Here is an 18646-nt window from a genome sequence, read left to right on the forward strand (position 1 = left end):
ACACAGTTTCCCAGAAGAACTACTATAATGTGTGCGTTGTGCCTTGTTCTTACCCTCTCTGTTCTTTCTTTTCTAGAATTTCTTATTAATTTCTTCCCCTAAGAAAAATGATTAGAGAGAAAATTTGTGTTGGTAAGTTGCTTCGCTTCTTCACTGGGCACATTAGGTCGGAGTAAGAGAGGCATCTCTTGCTGCTTAACTGCTTTTGCCTCGGAAAAGAAAAAGAAAGGGGAGTGTCCTGCTTTGAGTTTGGAAAAACTCAAATGCAGAGAAGAAGAAGAAGAAGAAGAAGGAAGAGAGATTGGTGGTATGAGGAAAAAGGAGATGAACACTATTTCTACCCCAATTTGATATTTGAAAGAAAAAGTTAGCCTATTGTAAAAATTATGTTAAAAAATTTACTTTTATTGATATTAGGGTCAAAAAATTGCCCTTATCAGATAGAATCCCTTGTATTTATGCCTGGGATTTGGTTCCACACGTGTTTGTGTGAGTGGGTAGGTTCTGAAATATATTATTAGGATGCTAGAAAATGAGTAGGGAAAAGTACTTTGCAGCTCACTGTAGAATTCTAAATTACAAACCCCCATGACATTGCATCTTGCCTGTGGGTTTGGATTCATCTCTGTATGGTGGGGTTTAAGAATTCTGAGCTGGGCTGATCACTGATTCTCCCAAATAAGTATAATCTTCCTACATATATTGTTTGTCATTAGGATTTGATTGTACAAGTCGAATGTAATAATTTTTGCCAATGTTCAAAGTATTGATACACCCCTCCATGAGTTGTATTGGGTCAGCCTCAGTAACTGGTTCAGAGGGTAGTTGGGTTTTAAATTAACCCCTCTGAATCGGTTTTGAAAAAAATAAATAAAATGTAAAAGAAATGTATCGATACAGGCCAATAAGCCCTGTTAGTGTATTGGCTCATGTCGATATTTAGAACCTTGATTTTTGCTTTGATTTTGTTAATGAATCTTTTTGCAGGGTGTTTATATTGTTGGTAGGTGTTTTAGATTTTTAGTAGTTTTGAAGCCTTACAATTTACAAATTCAATTTTCACCCAAAAAATTATATGCAAATTGAATTTAGTTCTCTCTTCCATCATTCTTAATGCTTGTGTGTATTATTGCTTATGGTTGTATGAATTCTGCTTTCCCTCACCTTCAAAACTCTTTTGCCTATATTTAGTGTTTTGTGGATTCACCTTTAATTATTCAAAGACATGTAATCTATTAATGCGGAAAATTTTGTTGACGCAATAGGTTTCAAAGTTTTCAGTATAAATTAAAAATCAAATTATTTTGAGGTTGTCATTACCTAACACCAATCAGAAAAGATCAACTTAATCTCTCTTTTACCCATGCAAAAGTTATTATTAAAAGTGTCAATTTATGCCATCCAAGTTTATTGCAAATTTCACTCATGAAAAATTTAGTGATTCATTTGAGAGAGAGTTGGCGCTTAAGTGAATTAAATTTCCATGATGGTGGATTTCGTCCTCCAATAATATCATGACATATGGCATCTCAAAATAGCTGAACGACACCTAGATGTCACCCAAGTGATGATTTGGAGTCTCAAATCGTAGTTCGTCTTTGCCTCGACTTGGCTTACTTGCCTTTATTGCTGACCTGGCGACCTCGACTACAACTTAAGTCGGCCTACAACACCTTATCCAGGGCCGACCTGTAGTACCTTGTCACCCACCGAAGTGACCTTGACGCGAGGCGCAACCTCTCTCGAGGTTTTGCCAACCTAACTGAGGACCAGACGGTCACCTGCGAGATGTGTTCGTCGACAAATTCGGTATGCATAACCCAACACTCCCTGATTTCTCTGAAGTTGGCTTGCATACCGAATGTTCCAGAGGATGGTCAATGTGCATAGCAGTTACCTACAAGGATTTCGGACTAGTAAGGCACGACCTCCCAAAAATCATGGATGCGGTGCGCGAAGCCTACATCAAACAAAGCCTATATAAAGGCACCAACCACAATGACACAGAGTGCGCGCGATTATTTGCTCACTAGCTTACTAGCATACAAACTTTTAGCTCACACAACCCAGTATTAACTTAAGCATCAGAGCGACCTTGCCGGGTTAGCCACCCCGAGTTTTCAAATCCTCTGTCTTGCAGCTTGGCCCAGCTCGCTACACGACTAAGGTCTAGGTCATCTTCCATCTAGGAACATCCAAATTGTGCATCATCAATTGGCGTCATATGTGGGAAACGCTACAAAAAGCCATGTTTTCACCTTCAAAAAAGCCAAGTCCTCATCTTCAAGAAAGCTAAGATCTTGCCTTTTAAAAATTTAAGTTTTCACTCTCTAATTTTCATTTTTTAAGAACTAAAAAGCATTTTTAAGCAGTGCCAACATCCAGAACGAATATCAATTACTGGGGGCCAAGAACATCTGTGATGAACCTTGAGAACTCCCCTGTGACAATTAGACAAATTCAGGCCGAACCCAGCATTCCCAGTGCCCCAGATAAATATACCGCTACCGCATGTGAATGCCCCTCCCCCCGCGATAGAGATATCAGCAGTTCCCTTCGGGATTGAAGCATGGAAATTCTATGAGATGAAGCATGAATTTACAGATCTGAGCATGGGAGAAGCCCGATGTAGATAGCAACAAAACGACCTCAACTCATTCTCATAGCAACCAGCCAGGACAAGGCCTCATTATCCCTGTTTCGCGAGGTCTTCTCTACAATCAATCTCTTCATTGCTCCCGTTGAAGCCGGTGGCCAATGGATTGCCTGGACGCCCTTGCAGGTTGAGCCTTCAAAGGCTCCCGTGCAAACTGGCGACCTAAAGTCAGTAGTGCTGCCCCCGTAGGTCGAGCTCCCAGTGGCTTCTTGTATGAGTGGATGACCGACATTACTATGAGGCCGATGCAGTGCAGCCGTGGCCCCGAACTGCCGACTCACGCCGACAACAACTTTATGTATCAACAACCCTCACAAGGGGTGGGGGGGGGGGGGAGAACATGTACGTTGTGGTCTCGCAAGTACTCACCCAAGAAGATAATCTCACGGGATGACGTAGAAGCATCCATATGAGAAGTTACTACAGAATGACCACCCGCTTAGGTGGAAAGGACATGCCACACGTTAGCTAAATTATATTATGGGGAGCGGACTATGAGTCGCTCCTAGAGCCCAAGGGCCACAGTGTCGAACAAATAGTGACCTCGACGCTAAACATGAATAAGACCTAGTCGCCTCTTCGGCACGGGCAGAATAAAAAAGCAGTTCGCGTTCAGCCCCATCGGTGTGCAGACAGGTAGGGTACATACCGTTCTGCCTCAGCCTCATCGGTGTGCAGAAGAAGAAAGAGAAGAAAAAGACAGAAAAATAAGTGAAGGAAGGATGACTAATTCAACACAGAAAAAGAACAATGACAGACACAAACTTGGCCAATCTCTTCACAGTAGACCTTCACCTCAGTTTCAGGCTCTGCATCGAACTCGTTGGATACTTTTTTGAGAACCAGATCGAGGGACATTGTGTCAAAGTCTACCTAAGTGGAGCAACCTGATAAAGTAGTCACATAGAACCCTTTGTTGAGGACGGCATGATGAGCTTTGCTCTTGAGGTACTTAGTCGGATTACAGAACCCCTTGATGGTCTAATCCCTAATAAGGTAGATGTCCTCGGGGTACCTATTCCACCTCTCCTCAAGCAGATGAATTTGCTCTTGTGCATTGATAATCAAGACTGTGAGGTCCTGCTTAAGGCTGCAAACACTTGGACTCTTCCAACTAGAGGAGAAAATTGGATTGATGCCAACGACTATGAGCTCATCAAACAGTCATTCCAGGTGAAAGGAACTATCTACTCCCTTCATCGAGTTGCCCTCAGCTCGGGAGTGGGGGGCAATTGATGAGGGCAGATTTCACCCTCCAATAACCTCATGACACATGGCATCCCGAAACAGTTGGATGACACCCAGGTGCCACCTAAGCAATGATTTGGAATCCCAAATCGTAGTTCATCTTCGCCCCGACCTGGCGACTTGCCTTTATCGTTGACTTGGCATCCTCGACCGCAACTTATGTCGGCTTGTAGCACCTCATCTAGGGCCGACCTGTAGTACCTCATCACCAGCCGAAGTGACCTCGATGGGAGGCGCGACCTCTCTCGAGGACTTGCCGACCTAACCGAGGACCAAGTGGTGACCTATGAGATGTGCTCGCCGACAAATTCATCATGCATACCCTGATACTCCCAGGTTTCTTTGAAGTTGGCCCGCATACCGAATGTTCCGGAGGATGGTCAATGTGCATAGCAGTTATCTTTGAGGATTTCAGACCGGTAAGGCACGACCTCCTAGAAATCTCAGATGCGCTGCGCGAAGCCTACACCAAACAATGTCTATATAAAGGCACCAACCGCAATGACACAGAGTACACGCGACTATTTGCTCACTATCTTACTAGCATACAAACTTTTAGCTTGCACAATCCAGTACTTAAGCATCGGAGCAACCTTGCCGGATTAGCCACCTCAGATTCTCTAATCCTCTGTCTTGTAGCTTGGTCCAACTCGCTACACGACTAAGGTCCGGGTCATCTTCCAGCTAAAAGCTTCCAGATCACGCATCATCAAACCCCATATAAATTTGAGAGTAGAACATCTATATTTTCTCCCAGAATTGACCCGATTTTTTTGTCATTCTGGTATGATCGTCAAACCCATCATACATATATATATATATATATATTGCGTTGTTTGTGAAAAAAAGAAAGGCATGAAAACACAAAAAGACAACAATGCTACTATCTAATCAATAAAAAAAGATTATTTATAAGAACGCCCATCTAATTTGATGGATTTATTTAAACCTACCTTTTATATTTTAAATTTTTAAAACACCCACTATTTACTTAATCAATCTTTCACTATCAATTGTTTGATTTGCCATCTAAAAATAGTAATATGATCACTTAACTGAATCATAAGGGCATGCCTTATTAGGGGGAAAAATGATATTTTCATTAGAGTAAAATACAAAAACCTCCCCTGAAGTTTCTCACAATCATAAAAACGTTTGTTATAGTTTTATTTTAACAAAAATCTCCCTTCCTTCAATGACTAGACAGAAAATGTCAGCATTTAGAAACTTACCCTGAAGTGTCATTCAATTAATTTATAAAAAACTATATTTTCCCTCAATCCCCTTCATGGCATCGCGCCTGTCTTGTATCTCCATCACCATCTCAAGAACCTTCCCCTCTCGTGCTCCTACACCGCCCTCTGCAATGTCTCCTCACCTCCCGTTCTTGCCCCACTTGATATAATCTTCTCTATCACCTCTTCTTCCGGGTACTCCCCCGTTACTATGAAATACCGACGGTACACTGTACTCCACCATCATCCGCTGTCTGAATTTCTAGAAGTCCATTAGCTCCTTTAGCTTCTTCCACAGCCTGATGGTGACCGAAGTCCTTGTGCAGTCCACCAACATCCCTTCTTTGTATCTAGAGAGTCTCCTATTAGCAATGTTGGCGCAGTCCATATCCTCAAGTTGAGACTTTATGTATCTTGCCTTTTAAGCACGGTCACGATATCGGCATTGGTTCGTGTGTGCAAGGCTTTTAGGGCCTCCGGCTCATGGAGGCACTTGCTCTCATCATTAGCTTGCTGTATCCAGCCAAGGATGTCTTTGATGAAGCTAATCTCTTCACCATCTCGGCCTTCTATGGTCTATTTGATTTTGCGTCGCCGTCACTTCCATCTCCAAGTTGACGTTGCTAGCTTCCAGATCTTTCATGGCTTCTTTCTTCATATCCACATAGTTGAGGAGGGGTTTTGTTATCAAACCGTTTATCTTGCTCTGTTTTCTCATATCAGTTGAAACTTGGAATCACAGAACTTTGGAAGAGAGACGCTTAAGCTGCGAGAGTAGATTATGGCTATATGAGATGTTTTTAGATTTAAAGGACCCAATTTTAGAAATAATTTCCTTCCTAGAAGTGAAGTCTATATACAAGTGACTTACAATGATGTGTTTATACATAAGAATGATTTAAAAACCTGTATTTACAAAATTCTGGGGCTAAAAATGTACAACACATTGTGTGCTTTATGATTTGGAAACACGTTTACAGAAAACTCATGAGAATGAGCCCTCATTCCCATTAGTCTCATTGACTACTAATGGTGGATGGTTGGCTATAGGAACCTCATACGGATGCCATGCGACCAAGCCAATGAATGGTGAACATCAGTTAATTCTATGCTAAAACAACATTCCATTAACACAAAAAGCCGCTGCTTTGAAGATTTTTTATAAGAAAAATTCTCTATATCATTCAACAGGTCCATACCTCCAAAATACATTAAAATTTATAGTTCAATAAATAGATTTTTTTTTAACGCAAATAGGGCAATGAAAAAGAGAAACGTAACTGAACACAAAATTACAGATTCATGGGAGATTGAAAGAGGAGGAAGAAATCGGCAAAGAAAGTTAGGGAGAAAAGGAAAGAGCTGTGTTTCGTTTGGGTTTGGATGAAAGATTGAAAGAAATGCCCCTTTCCTCCTCTTTAGACGATAGAATTCAAGGATAGTACAAAGGATAAAAGACGTTGACGGGAGAGGTAAAGAGGATACCAGGTCGACTGGGGTATTTCAGCCAAAATGTACACAAAAGGGTAAAATGGGAATTTGGAACAAATTTGATGCATCGGTCTGATGTTTTCCATCTGAGTCATTGTTGGAAGCAAGGTTCACAATATCGATACACTTGATACGCCAGGCGAATCGAAACTCCTTTTGGTGGTTTTTCTTTCTTTTTTTTTTATTTTTATTTTTGCCAACTAGTTCAAGGGAGTTGGTTTAGGTCTTTGCCACACCCTGAACCGGTCAGACGACCGATACACCCACTGTAGGGGTGTATCGGTGGGGTGCTAGAATGATATATATTGGCTGATACGGGTCGATATGTGTCGATACTTTGAACCTTGGTTGGAAGGGAAAGTTTTTGTCAAATTCTTTAAAAATTTAGGGGAGGTTTTAGCTAAAGTGAAACTATAGGAAGGTTTTTATGTTAGTTGGCTAAATTTATTGAAATGCCCATTGGTGTCAAAACTATTATTTTCCACTTTCATCTAATGGAAGGTCAATGAAATAAATTGATTGCAAACTATTGGAGTTACTTCGGTAAACAAGAGAGTTTAGCTTCGGTCAGAGCAGAGGTGGTTCAAACAACCTTTATAGATATTCCCAATGCAAGATTACAAGAGGCTGTTGGAAGTGTTTGAGCACAGACTTGCTTTTAATTAATATTAATGGCCTTAAATTAGGGGTGATCATGGGCTAGGCCCGGGCTAGGCTTTACGCTTATGATAAGGGCTCTATAGCTTAGGTTCGGGCCTAGCTCGGCCTAGCCCAAGGTTTCAGGCCTGAAACATAAGCCCTAGCCTAGGTCTATACGGGCCTGAACCAGGCCGGGTCAGGCTGGGCCAGGTCGAGTATGATTCCGAGCCAATATCACTCATATATAAAATATTACATATCTATATATTAAATGACATAATATGCATATAAACCTATTTTATACATTATATAATATAAAATATTACATATAATATAAATTATACATGTCATATTATAATATTTATATATAAAATATATAATATAATATAAAATAATATGTATTTATTATACACAAAATGTATAAATTTAAATATATACTCGCCATGCCGGCTCAGGCGTATTAAGTCCAAGTCCAACTCCAAAATTTATGGGCCTGACCGAGCCCGGGACTGAACACAAAACCCAACGCCAAGCCATGAATTATTTGGCCGGGCTGAAACGAAGACTACGTTAAATCATCTTATGCAATGGGTTAATCAAGAAGTCACATCATCTAACAACAAATCAAAGTCTTTAATTTAATTGTTTCCGCAGGCTACCACACTGTCATTGAATAGTACATTGTTTGTTGTAAATCTTTCCTCTTCAACGGAAACTTGGTAAGAGAAGCTTCTCATTGAGTAGTGCTACACGGGTCCAACATTCTAATGCCTTGAATAACGAAAATACGCTCATGAGTCCCACTTTCTACCGTTATAATGGTCCTATCAGCTCATGTAGTTTAAATTCTTTCCGTTGTTTGTGATGTATATCATTTTTTGTGATATATAAATTTTTTGGTTAAGTACTTTGTTATTTGACCTGGTGGTGACGTGCCTTGGTGATGAGTTACTTGGTAGCGAATTGCCTGGTGGCGAACTACCTGATGGAGAACTGCCTGAGGGCGAACTACCTGGGGGTGAGCTCCCTGAGGGTGAATTGCCTGGTGGTGAACTGCCTGGTGGCGAGCTCCTTGGTGGCGAGCTCCCTGGTGGCAAACTCCTTGACGGAAGCTACTTTGTGGCGAGCTCCCTACTAGGTGGCCTATGACTTAGAGAATAGTGGAGCTCCCTGGTGCAGTGCAACCCGACTGCTCTCTACATGAGGTGGTATTCTTTCCTTTGTAGGCAGTGGAGTTGAGGGACCTGCGAGAACTCCATATTTTCCTCCTCTTTGTAGGCGGCAGGAGCTGAAGGACCTGCGAGGACTGAATCAGAGGACCCGGGGGTATTTTCCCAGCGGGGGCTCTCCGACGCCTAAGTTAGCACTTTGATTGTAGAGAGCTTTGAAGATGGTATTGGAGAAACGAGAGAGCTAGGGAGTAGGGATTACCTCCATTTTTTTCCATCCCTTGGCTTTGGGGGTCGGAGTCCTTATATAGTGGTGTCCTCGTGGGTTAGGTGGGTGAAAAGCCTTCAAACGGTAAGACTCATCATATCTCGTCAGAACCAGGGTACGGCGGTGAATTCCTCGAGGTTGTCAGGCTAGCGCTTGTGTTAGGCGGCCAGGTCGGCGCCTGGGCCAGGTTGTCAAGTTGGCGCTTGTGTCAGTCGGCGGGTCGGTGTCTGGGCCAGGTTGTCAAGTCGACGGGTCGGTGTCTGGGCCAGGTTGTCAAGTCGACGGGTCGGTGTCTGGGCCAGGTTGTCAATCAACGGGTCGGTGTCTGGGCCAGGTTGTCAATCAGCGGGTCAGTGTCTGGGCCAGGTTGTCAATCGGCGGGTCGGTGTCTGGGTCAGGTTGTCAGGCAGGAGATCTTCCTACGATATGCCAAACTACTCTTCTGTACCGAGCTACCCTACAAGTGGCGAGCTGCCCGAGGGAGCTATGCCTAGTTGCTTGTGGCAAGCTTTGCCGAGCTGCCTGGCTCCTTGGTGGCGAGCTCCTTGGAGAGCTGCCTATCTCCTTGGCGAGCTACCGAGCTCCTTGGTGAGTTAACGAGCTAGTGGGGTATGCTGTTATGGTTCATCGATGGGCGTCTTGTGGGTTGCCAGGTCGGCCAAGTCAGATCATGTGTCAGGCTGATCCGGCCGGGTCGGGTAGGCCGCGCCAGGTCACGCACAGGCCATGCTAGGCCGCACAGGCCGTGCATAGGCCACACCAGGTCGCGTGCAGGCCGTGCCAGGCCACACAGGCCGTGCATAAGCCACACCAGGTCGCGTGCAAGCCGTGCCAGGCCACACAGGCCGTGCATAAGCCACACCAGGTCGCGTGCAGGCCATGCCAAGCCGAGTGCAGACTACCTATAGGCCATATGTAGGTCGCACCACGCCACGCTAGGCCAGTGCTCAGTGATACATCAACTTGATAAGTTATTGAGTGAGTGTTTGCCTAATTTTCAGGAAGTGCAACGTATCACAATTTCAATGAAACAATTTCAATGAAGGCCAAATCTGCCGATGGTTGCCACACCCATTCGTCAATTATTCCAAAACAAGTATACATTTAAAATTTTCTTCTTCGTTACCGGTTACCCTTATATTTAAAACAAATGTGTGATGGATATGGTCAAGGGCATGATTAATTAATGAAAAAAATTGAACTTAAATAGAAGAGAAACAGAGAGATCTGACATGTTGTACAAACTCTTTTTAGAAAAAGGGAATCACGTACACGTACGCAATAAAATGATGACAACAGTGGATGAGGGAGAATCTTTGATGAGATCCTGCCCTCTTCCGATCACAAAAGCTCTCCTTGGTTTTCGTAATCATCATAGCTTTTAGCTTTGCTGGTCAAAATTCCATCCATGTATCGGAATCAGATACGCAAAGACAAAAGAGGTCCCTCTTCACTTCAGTCTTTGGGCAAGATGCTGTTCCACTTGAAGAGAAAAGATCTGTATGATCGAGATCCCACCTAAATGTTGACTCTGATGAGATTCTGGCAATCTGATCTTTCAGTCTACAGTTTATTGCAGAAATTTGATCTACGATATCAAACGGTTCCTGCAATCCCAAAACTTGATAGTTGATATGGAGGCCAAGGTGAGCAGAGTAGACTGGTGTCATACCGACATAACCAGCTTGCTAGGTCCTGCCCTGTCCTGTCGTGCCGTATCTGTATCTTCATGTGCTGATTTGGGCATGGACACTGACAGCCTTGCTGCTTCTTCCCGGTCCCAGACTCCCAGCCAAAAAGCCAAAACCACTCAATTATGATTGGATGTGTGGAATATTTAAAACTAATGTCATGGGCCCAGTAGATCAGCACAGAAGATTCTCATAAACGGTCCAAAGCCAACGGTTTCTTTATAAAGCTGGAAATAAGTATGACGACGTCGGCTCTGCTACCAAGGTAGACGCCATCACGACGTTCTATACTTTATTCTTTTCTTGTAATGTTTGCGCTGAGAAATAAAATAGTAAAATAGCCATCGGCCCACGTGATCGAGACCCATCGGCCCCACGTGATCGAGACCCATCGTGAAGCATATCTTTTCTTTTATTTTCCTGTTTTAAACAGGAGTTTAAGACCGAGGGTGTATTGGGCACACCGAGCTGAGATCTTCTACTAATGATAACGATACATGTTCCAACCCTCTACGAACTTGATTTAACACCGTACATTTTCAATGAGACTGGGATCCCCGTCTTCAGAGCAAAGCCCGTTTCAACAGTCTTTGCATCGGGAATATTTCCGTAGTTACGTGATGTATTTCATGAGAGATATTCCCAATGATGTTTTCTGGTTGACAGGGCTATGCAATAGAGGTAGGACTCCCAATCACCTGACAACAAAACGCATCATAACCCTTTATCAACATAATCTCACACGGTACATTTCATACATGGCATACTACCCTAGGGAGCTGATGTGGTTAACGATGATTGGTTCGTTAGTAGAGTCTAAGTGTGGATTTTTCGAACTCGAACTCATAATAGAAAATCTCATAGAAGGCCGGGGGATCCAAATAAAATATGAAAACAAAAATAAGATCTCCATTAATTAATTAATGTATCAGGGTCGCATTATATCTGATTACTACATCAAATACTGCCATGGAATGTGTCTTTGCCAAGCAATACCCACATGCAATCCAGAAAACTCCCGTTCCTTCAACAATTGGCGTCTCTGTTACTTCATTCAAGACTGGGTTCCGACCTACCACGCTGAAGGAACTACCGTTGTATGGTCAGCTGGCAAATGCATAGATGAGAGTCATCAGAAGGCTGAACTTGTTCTATTGTGAAGACATGGCATAGAGCCCTTGAGCACGCCCCTTGAGGGTTGAATTTATATCGGGTGTGGCTGTGATTGCGTTGTCCATCACGTAGATTGATCCAAACGAGGATGCAATTGGGACAAAGCTTGTGATTTTGGATAGCCAGCGATAAATGCCCAACCCAACTGCTGGTTTACACTTGTTTCTGGTTGATCTATGCCGTTAGAGCTCGATGAAACAGAGAAATCGCTGTCGGTGGTTTGTAGAAAGGAAGAATGTTCTGAAGGAAAATGAGGATAATGGATGCTTACCCGGTTGACTCCACGCCATCAGACGTTGAAATTGCTGCATGCCACCCTCTTGCTCTTGAGCTAGGGCTCTGATGAAAATGAAACCGCAGAAAGAGAGTTCAAACAAATGAGGGGGAAAGATAGGGCTCGGGTTTTGTTTTTATCTAACCAGTTGAACTGGGTTGACAACATTAACAGTCTCGTTACATCAACGGAATAGCAATCACTAAATAGAGAAACGTGCACATCTTCTGTTGGAGAGTTCACGCGCCCCGTGAATCGAAGGGTCCACTGAATCCGGACTCTTTGTCACCCGACCGTTCTCCTCTACTTGCAACTTGGACCGTACACCATCCCATTGTTTGAATTGGATGGTGCAGAAGTTATAAGCCCACAGGCCAGAACCACTCCCCCCATAGACTATACCAAGTTCCCTCCTGGGCTCAGTTTGGAAGGAGTATAAATAAATTCCTATACAAACAAATTTAGACTATTTTGTATTATTCTGTATATATTTGTATTTTACATATTAATATTCTTTGTAAGGCTCAGTTTATGAAAAAGTATAAATACAATTGTAAAAAGAATACTAATAGAAGAATGCAAATACATGCAAAATAAAAGCTTTTGCAGTCTATATATTTGTATTTATATTATTTCTAGATTGATCTGAGTTAAGGCTCAATTTAGAAGAGTACAAATACAAATATGTGGAGTGCAAATCATTGTATCTTGTAATGTTCGGAGAACTGGACTGGGCATAGAACTGAAGAAGGGAGAGGTTTACAGGTCAAAGGTTCCACTGGGGTTGAACCAAAGGTCGAACCGTGATGACGTGACATATGCATATATATATATTATGCATCATATAAATACTATGTAAATATATTTTATATCTTTTAATATATTTAAATATGATAGATAAATGGTAAATTTCTTAATTTTTAAAGCAATCATTAGGGTTTAAGTCTTTTTATTTATATTTTTTTCTTTAAATTACGTGTATAATAAAATAATTTGTACAATAAAGAGTCATTAATTAACACACATAAAGAGGTGAACTATTGATAATTATGCAAAATATAGAAATAAGATGTCATGGATTTGAGTCTTGTATTTTAAAATTTCAATTATTTAGTGAAATTTAAAACTTGATTGGTTTTATGTTGGGACATATAAAATTTGTTTTGAAAAATAAAGCTACATTTATGATTGGGTTGGGCTGAAATCAAGATACCTTAAGTTGGAATAAAACGTTTAGGAACTTTTTTATATATAGCATTTTACATATCATTAATATTAAAATAAGCAAAAAAAAAAAAACAAAAAATGGACTCAAAACCATAAATAAAATTTTGAGAACTTATTTGGGCACATATCAATCGTAAAAACAAAAGAAACATTGTTTAGGATTGTTAGGATCAAGGTTTTTAAAACCAGACCAGATAGGGAGTTGTTCTGGGGACTGGCTCCCAAGTTGTATGGTCCAACTGTCCGGTCTGAATGGATGGCCCGTTCTGATAAAAAAATAAAAAATAAATAAAAAGGCAAAAAACTGTTATCCAAATAGGACTGGTTTCCAAGTCATATGGTGTGACTGGATCAACCATTCGCTAACTAAATCAATGATTTTTGGTCAAAAAGCAGCTTTGGAGTGAAATAGAATTGGTCAAATTCCTAATTTTTAGTCCAACAATTTGGTCCAGGCTGGTTTTAAAAACACTGGTTAGAACAGGGCTGCCACAGTTTTCTTGAGCCCCAAAATCGACCCAAAAATATTGCATTTACAAGCGGAGGTCATTTAAAACAATGTCCACAAGCTAACCAGGGGCCTTAGAAGAACAACCCCGCCATTGCAGATAGTAGAAAGTGATCAAAACATTGGCGAATCTTATGCATCTACAGACAAAAGGCTTTTTTGGATTCCTTCAATCCCATAGCTTTGAAAAGCATATGTGATGTAACCGTTTTTGGTCACGTACCAATTTTTTTGGCTAAGTACCTCGTCATTTGACCTAGTGGTGACGTGCCTTGGTGATGAGCTACTTGGTGGCGAACTCCTTGGTGGAGAACTGCTTGGTGGTGAGCTCCCTGGTGGACTCGTCATTTGACCTGCTCCTAGGTGGCCTGCAACTCAGAGGATGGTGAAGCTCCCTGGTGTAGCACAACCCGACTACCCTCTGCATGAGGTGATTTCCTCTCCTTTATAGGCAGCGGGAGCTGAGGGACCTTCGAGAACTGAATCAGAGGACCCTGGGGTATTTTCCCGGCGGGGACTCTCTAATGCCTAAGTTAGCATTCTGATTATAGAGAGCTTGGAGAGAAATGAGAGAGCTAGAGAGCAGGGGTTACCATCCTTTTTTTGGCTTTGGGGGTCGGAGTCCTTATATAGTAGTGTTCTCGCGGGTTAGGTGGGTGAAAGGCCTTCAAATGGTAAGACTCGTCATATCCCATCAGAACCGGGGTACGGTGGTGAACTCTTCGAGGTTGTTAGGCTGGCGCTTGTGTCAGGCGGCCAGGTCGGCGCCTTAGCCAGGTTGTCAGGTTGACGCCTATGTCAGTCGGCGGGTCGATGTCTGGGCCAGGTTGTCAGGTCAGCACTTGTGTCAGTCGGCGGGCCGGTGTTTGGGCCAGGTTGTTAGGCAGGAGATCTTCCTGCGATACGCCAAACTACTCTTCTGTATCGAGCTACCCTACAAGTGGCGAGCTGCCCGGGGGAGCTATGCCGAGCTCCTTGTCTATGCCTAGTTGCTTGTGGCGAGCTTTGCCGAGCTGCCTGGCTCCTTGGTGGCAAGCTCCTTGGAGAGCTGCCTAGCTCCTTGGCGAGCTCTTTGGTGAGATACCGAACTCCTTGGTGAGCTACCGAGCTCGTGGGGTATGCCGTTATGGTTCATCGGTGGGCGTCTTATGGGTTGCCAGGTCGGCCAGGTCGGATCATGTGCAGGGATGATCCAGGTCGGCCAGGCCGTGCAGTAGCGCGCAGGCCGCGTGCATGCAACGCGTTGGATGATGCAGGCTGCGCCAGGCCAGCCAGGTCGGTGCCCTAGCAGGACACCGACTTAGTAAATTGTTGCATGAGTGTTGCCTAATTGTCACGAGGTACCACGTGTCTCAATTCCACTAGAGGGCCAAATCTGCCCTCATCAATATGCTTTATGCTATGTTTTGGCATCTTATTCGCCTAAAACTTTGCTATGTTAGTAGATACCATGGTTATTGGTAAAATTGTGCATAATAAGCTTATTTTGTTATATGTGTGCTTTAACTTTTGGAAAAAGTAAACTATTCTGAGTGGTACACCACTCAAAATTAAAACACATATTAACAAAGATTTCACAGTATACAAATAAGATAATTTTAATAGATTATTCATGCATATGCAAATATTATACAAAGAAAATGAATTTACTAGTCGGGTTGTTTAACAAATATCCCAAAATGAGCATATACATAACAAATTATTTTGGAGCTCAAAGGGAGTTTTTGAATTTTCTCCCCACCCTTTCATAGAAAGATTCTCTCCCACCATTTTTATAGGTAAGTTTGAATTTTTAGTATTCATATTAAAAGCTAAAATTACTAATAAATAATATCACTGGAAAAACCACCAAGATAAGGTGGGGTATATAGATGAGATGGACAATTTGGTGGGTATATGGCCTAGTCTTGATTGCCCCCTCCACGTGGCAGAAATAGTTAGAGAAGCTCTCTACTTTTTTTTTCCCTTTTCTCTACAAAAGAAATATGCCTATTTTTTCGTTGCATTTTTAAAGGAGATTTATTAGACACCAACTAGTTTTATTCATTTGTTGGACACTTGGACTGTATTACATATAATTTAAACAATATTTTTCTGTAGCATTAATCCAAGAAACCGAATGGTATAGCCTCCTGTATTTATGCCAAACATGTATCTATTGAAAACAACCTCATGAGTATTGTAATGTGAGTTGTTCTCGATGTGTGGCTGAAACACATTGTGAGGTTGGTGTGAAGAATAGGAAATAGATCTGCACTTTAAACTCATAATTCCCCAACCTTAATACAGGTTGGATTTGATCTCAAGTCTCCACTAGAATCAGTTGAAGATCTTACCAATTAGCCAATTGGATTTTGACATCTTTTAAAGAAACATCATCACTTCAGTAACATGTTTATTTTGATGCCAATTAGGCCTAGTGCCCTAATGATAAAATATCATAAGGAGGGTTTTGTATTTTTTCTAATACTAAGGGTTTATTTGGTTTACAGTTAGAATCAGAACCCAAATCCTTCAGAATCAGGAGAGAGAGAGGGCATGTCATTCCACTAGGAATGAAAATAGAATTTCAACTCTGCCCAACCAAACAGTTGGAATGAAATAGACTATTCCGATTCCAATTTCAAACCCCTATTCCCGTGAGTGAAACGAGACCTAATATAATATATCGGCCACCTAGAAACAAGCCAGGGTGTCTTATTTTATTATAAAACATTAGTATTAGAGTTAATTCATTTTGGCCTGAAAAGTTTTATAGATCCATTCTCTTCTTCATGAGGTCACTCTTATACCTAACTTACCTTTATAGAGGGATTCTTTTGAAAAGAAGCAAATAAGGTTCAAAGTATCGATATAGCCTGATATGCCAGTAGAGGTGTACCAGGCTGTATCGGTCCCCGCTCTTTTTTCTTTTTTCTTTGTGAACCTAATTTAGAGGGGTCAATCTAGGGTCCTTCTACCCTTGAACCGGGTTAAACCCCAAAACAGCCCTTTATACGTATCAAAATTTTTGGAAGCAAAATGATATATCGATAGGCTGAAATAAAAAATGATAAAAAACTTAAACTGAAACACTATTTTTTCCCCATTTTAAAATGACAACTTTGTTTTTAACATCAAAACATATAGAGGAAATGAAAACCAAAGCTTTTCCTGTAAAAGGGACAGAAATAATTATGACAATATTTGAATATGGAGAAATTTTAAGTGAAATTCACCCAAAGGAAAAACCAAACCCTAGTCTCCGGTGGCTGCTAGGGTTATTGACTGATGTAGACTGGAGTGGAGCTAATTGGAGAGTCCAACCAAGAAAGCTAGGATTTTCCGTCAGCCAGCTATATGACAAAGAACCCTTGTATTATAAATTCCATATCCCGCAAATGACGCTAGACAATTCCCTTTTTCTCTTTTAGCTAATTAACAATTGGGATGTTGAATTGAGGAAATGTAGTTGTTGGTACAGACACATGGAATTTAAAAGTCATACTGCAATAAGTTACATCAATGGGGCTGATCCAGATTGTATCAAGATGAATTATAATTGTTCAAACTAAAAAACTCCATTCCCCATATCCAATCTAACTTTGTGGGCGTAAGATAGGGTGGGTTGCTCTTGATTTATTGGTAGACAAAGATATCTCACAGGGGCCTTTCCAACTTTATACTAAATCGTTACCTTACTACTTTTTGTTTCCCTTTGAATGAAGAAAGATGAAAAAAAATATTAACTCGTGCCAAACGGGAACCTGATCCATTGACAAGTTTCTTTTTTTTAAACAACTCAAAAATTAACCACGACAATATTGTTTGTTTGCACTGCAAATTCATCCATACTGCAAGGTGCCAACCGGATGGTTGGTTAGATCTCCTACTGGTTATATTGAAAGTGCCAAGGTCTCCTACTGCAAATTCATCTGTGAGAATTAAAGTATGAAAGTGCCAATGAATAGAGAGCAAATTTAGGTTTTGTTTTGTTTCGGATTTTTCCCTCTTTTATGTGGTTGTATTGCACTCATTTCATTTGTGTTACCATGTATTTACACTAATGCAAATGCATTTGTATTACAAATCCAAGTCTAATCTGAATCAGGCGGATAAGATTTGGTTTGAATCCAAATGTTAAAGGACCAAATTTGGATACAGGTACATCCCATTCAAATCTGATTTACTTGCAACCCTAAAATTTGTTGCATGTAGGAAAATCCCTAATCTTTGTAAAGTTTTGCTATGTCCTTTGGTACGGATGTTAATCAACTTGATTGAATGCCACGTTAGACAAAGCATTGGAAAAAAAAAACAAATAATTAGGCCCCGTTCATTTTTCAGTAAGTTATTTTTCCGGGTAAATGTAATTATTTAAGCAAGTTTTTCTTGGAAAACATTTACCCATGTTCTTTTATTTCTCATGTAAATAAAAAAATGATCATTTTAGTTATAAAAATCCATTATTAAAAGGGGCATTTTTATCCAATTCAAGTGTTATTAACTTTTTCCCTAGGTGGGAAAGTTATTTACCCACATAGAAAATTGGTATCACTTACACACATAAATGATACCCAAAAAAATAAACTTTTCTTGATCCCTACATAAATCTAAAAAAAGAATATGAATTCTTAATCAATGAAAACCAAAATCACATTGACCAACTTTCCTCATCTCAAAAAAAAAAAAAAAAGAATGCTCACTTAATGATAATTGACATTGCTTACGGAAAGAGAACACCTTTTGTTCTTCTAAGTGACTCTTTCTTGGAAGATAATAATAATTAGATTTAGGGAAAAAAAAAACCAAAAGCCATGATTTCTTTATCTAACCTTTCCTTCACCTAATTCAAGCTGAATCAGAATCAGAGCCCTGCACCTGCAAATCCTTGGGCGAACAACAAGCCAAGCCTAAGCATGAGTCCACGGCCCACCTCTCAAGTCTCGACTCAATACAAAATATGAAAATATTAATCCCAATTGAAAAAATGAGGTCACTGTAATTTTGGAGGAGAAGCTCTGAGGCGTGTCTGAAGACATTGTCTTTAGAATGTTATTTGCCCCATTCAGTTTTATTGAGTTTGCT

General features: G+C 41.1%; 1 long non-coding RNA gene and 1 pseudogene across 1 annotated transcript; both read right to left on the reverse strand.

Annotated features, from left to right (window-relative positions):
• Window positions 1–5158: 5158 nt before the first annotated feature.
• Window positions 5159–5857, reverse strand: LOC148863637 (syntaxin-111 pseudogene; annotated as a pseudogene).
• A 5424-nt stretch (window positions 5858–11281) lies between these two features.
• On the reverse strand, window positions 11282–12019 carry LOC148863638 (uncharacterized). Its single transcript, XR_016110596.1, has 2 exons — window positions 11842–12019; window positions 11282–11735 (listed from the first exon to the last, which is right to left on the reverse strand). It is a non-coding gene; the product is annotated as an uncharacterized LOC148863638 (long non-coding RNA).
• Window positions 12020–18646: the final 6627 nt, after the last annotated feature.

Source organism: Nelumbo lutea, chromosome 3, assembly GCF_056320005.1.
Source record: "Nelumbo lutea isolate HS-2025 chromosome 3, American lotus-T2T, whole genome shotgun sequence".
In the NCBI taxonomy this organism is placed as follows: Eukaryota; Viridiplantae; Streptophyta; class Magnoliopsida; order Proteales; family Nelumbonaceae; genus Nelumbo; species Nelumbo lutea.